This window comes from Lotus japonicus, chromosome 6, assembly GCF_012489685.1.
Source record: "Lotus japonicus ecotype B-129 chromosome 6, LjGifu_v1.2".
Taxonomy (NCBI): domain Eukaryota; kingdom Viridiplantae; phylum Streptophyta; class Magnoliopsida; order Fabales; family Fabaceae; genus Lotus; species Lotus japonicus.
In genome coordinates, this window is record NC_080046.1 from 50503932 (window position 1) to 50507716 (window position 3785).

Here is a 3785-nt window from a genome sequence, read left to right on the forward strand (position 1 = left end):
ATCCATGTTAAAGTTCCTTGGGGTGTATATTTTTCCAAAGCAAACAGAAAACGGAATACACGAACTTGCCTTTTGCTTTTGTTGTGTTTGTCGTGGTGGACTAAACGCTAGTGGAAGAAGATTCAAGGAAATGCATGGTAACAATGAAATAAACTTGGCCTTATAAATTTAATAAGCAATTCATAGTCTGACAAACAACTCTTGTTTTTCAATAACTATTGATAACTATTTATCTTGTGTTTGCTGTTATGCTTCAGAAACTTCCCTCCAATATGGGAAGAAATTACACAAGCTTTGCTTTTCTTGTTGTCCTCCTTTTCAGTGCATTCTCAGCATTATGTTACTGTGGCCATCCACCATTTGTTTGCATTGAGGAAGAGAGGCAAGCTCTTCTTGAGCTCAAAGGAAGCTTTAAAGATCCATCATTTAGGCTTTCTTCTTGGGAAGGAAATGACTGTTGCCAATGGAAAGGTATTGGTTGTAGCAACATTACAGGACATGTTGTCAAGCTTGACCTCAGGAATCCTTGCTACCCACTGAGGGGCCAAGAAGATCCTCCACTAAATTGTTACTTCTCTAAACATAAGCTTGAAGCTCAACATGTTCATCCTTCTCTGATGCAGTTCAAATATCTCAGTTATTTGGACTTGAGTGGAAACAACTTCAGTGCTAGCCATATACCGACGTTCATCGATTCCATGAAGCAGTTGTAATTCCTTTCTCTCTCTGATGCACATCTGAGAGGAAAAATTCCCAACAATCTTGGAAACCTCACTAAATTGCTCAATCTTGATCTCAGTTTCAATTCATTGTTACATTCTGATGACATATATTGGCTTTCAAAACTCTCATCACTTCAGTACCTTTACATGAGTGATGTGAATCTTGGGAAGACACACAATTTTCTCCAGGTACTTAATATGCTCCCTTCTTTGTTAAATATAGAGTTGATGAATTGCAGTCTCAACAAGGCGCTCAGTCATGGCCAGCTTGTTAGCTCCACCAATCTTTCTGGAATTCAAATCATCAGTCTCGCAGAGAATGAACTTGAAGTTTCACATCTGGATACTCTAAGAATGATGACTTCCATTGAAGTTATTGACCTTTCTAACAACAACCTCAGTTCAGTTCCATTATGGATGGGTAAGTTTGCTAAACTTGACAGTCTGTACCTTGGAAGTAATACTCTTCAAGGCTGACTTCCATCTGCTCTTGAAAATCTGACTTCTTTGACGATACTTGACCTTTCCCAAAACAATTTTGATTATGTTCCCTTGTGGTTAGGAGGCTTAGTGGGTCTTCTGTACCTCAATCTTTCATGGAATCATGTAAATCATGTTGAAGGTTCTCTTACCTCATTTCTAGGAAAGGTTTGTCAGCTTCAATCTCTAGATCTTTCAGGAAACAAGATTCAAGGAGATGCCCTCGTTGGAAATTTACAATCTAGATGCATTAGGTATGGTTTAGAGGAACTGAATTTGAGTTACAATAAATTCAATGATCGCTTGCCAACATGGTTGGGGCAACTTGAAAATTTGATAATCCTCAATCTTCAGTCAACTTTATTCCATGGTCCTATTCCACCTTCTTTTGGAAAACTGTCAAACTTGACATATCTAATCCTTGCTGACAATCGTTTGAATGGATCTATTCCAGACTCTCTTGGACTACTGAAAAATCTAATTCACTTGGATATTTCTAGTAATCAGTTGATCGGGGTTCTTCCTTGTATTATAGCAAAATTTGTCCATCTAAACTATTTGCTTCTTAACAATAATAATTTGAACGGGCCTCTTCCTAATTGTATTGGACAACTTGTCAGTATACAAACTTTGATTCTTTCATATAATCAGTTTAGTGGAGTCATTCCCAGGAATGTAGGGCAACTAGTAAGCCTAGAAAACCTTGACCTTTCAGCAAACTTTCTGAATGGTACAATCCCTCCAAAAATAGGTAAACTCTCAGGTTTGCAAACCCTCTATCTTGCTGAAAATAATTTACATGGGAACATTCCCCATAGTCTAGGTCAACTTCTGAACTTGCGCAACTTAGACATGTCTCTCAACAGTTTGGAAGGCAAGATTTCTGAAATAAGATTTCCTAAGCAACTAACCTACCTGAACCTCACAAATAATCACATCACTGGTTCACTTCCCCAAAATGTTGCTCACAGATTGCCCAATATTTCTCAATTTCTTCTTGGAGGCAACCTTATAAATGAGTCCATTCCAAATTCATTGTGCAAAATAAACTCCTTGTACATTCTGGACCTTTCACACAACAAATTTTCTGGAAAAATTCCCAACTGTTGGCGGTCTACTCAAGTATTGAATGGGATAAATTTGTCTTCTAACAAATTATCCGGTGTCATTCCAAGCTCATTTGGTAACCTTTCCACTTTGGCATGGTTGCATTTGAACAATAACAACCTCCAGGGGGAATTCCCATCATTTCTGAGAAATTTAAAGCAACTATTAATTTTAGATCTTGGAGATAATCAAATGTCAGGAATTATACCTTCATGGGCTGGGGACATTTTTTCCTCCGTCCAAATTCTCAGGCTACGGAAAAACAAGTTCCACAGAAACATTCCATCACAATTGTGCCAACTTTCTACACTGCAAATATTGGACCTTTCCAACAACAAGTTGATGGGCACAATTCCTCACTGCATTGTAAACCTCACAGGAATGATTTCAGGAAAGAAACCTCCACCTGCCCAGGCTCCTGGACAGCCTAGGTACTTTGAATGGTATGATCAAGATGTTAGCCAGATCATAAAAGGTAGAGAACTTCATTATACCAGAAATCTAAAACTGGTAGTCAACATGGACTTGTCAAACAACATTTTGAGTGGACCAATTCCTGAAGGAATTACTTTTCTTGTTGCATTGCAAGGCCTTAACCTGTCACACAATCACCTGTCAGGAAAATTTCCTACAAGAATTGGGGACATGAAGTCACTAGAATCTTTTGACCTCTCTTATAACCAACTCTTTGGGGAAATTCCAAACAGCATGTCCAGTTTAACTTTTCTAAGTCACTTAAATATGTCTCACAACAACCTCTCTGGGACAATTCCACAAGGAAATCAGATTCAAAGCGTTGGTGATCCATTTATATATGCTGGTAACCAATTCCTCTGTGGGGAACCACTGCCCAATCCTTGTGCTACCGGTGACAGCGAAAGAGGCGATGGTGGCAAAGATGAAGATGATAAGCAGGGCAGGTCAGAGAAATTGTGGTTTTACTTTGTGGTGGCAATTGGATTTGCTACTGGGTTTTGGGCAGTTGTTGGAGGTTTAGTATTGAAGAAGAATTGGAGGCAAGCTTACTTTGGATACATTGATGAGGCAATGCAAATGATAGATGTGAGGATTGCAATTGCATTAGCAAGGTTAAAGAAAATTTTGTTTATGAATGACACATAGTTGTGTTGTATATGTATTTTGGATGCTTTACTCATAAGTTGCTTCACTTCTAAGTGAAAGCTTGTAATGCTACTTGTAAATTTTTCATTTCCATGCTATCTACTATTAATCAGTGATTTGAATCCTGCTTTAACTAACAACATTTTAAATTGTATGTCGTTATTCCATTAATATACTGAGAAAGAAAGTTGAAGGAAAAAGGAAACAAACTCCACAACCGCAATCCACATAATTGTTTCCTTGACCACCCGACCATCGTGCTGCATCATCTTACCCAAAGTAAGCTTTTATGGAAATGATGGGATTTTCCTTACCGGGAGGCTTGTCTCCGGTGACATTGTCTAAGTGAAAAGT

The 3785-nt window shown here is 38.3% G+C and overlaps 1 pseudogene; it reads left to right on the forward strand.

Moving 5' to 3' along the window:
- Positions 1-53: 53 nt before the first annotated feature.
- On the forward strand, positions 54-3543 carry LOC130726596 (receptor-like protein EIX2; annotated as a pseudogene).
- Positions 3544-3785: the final 242 nt, after the last annotated feature.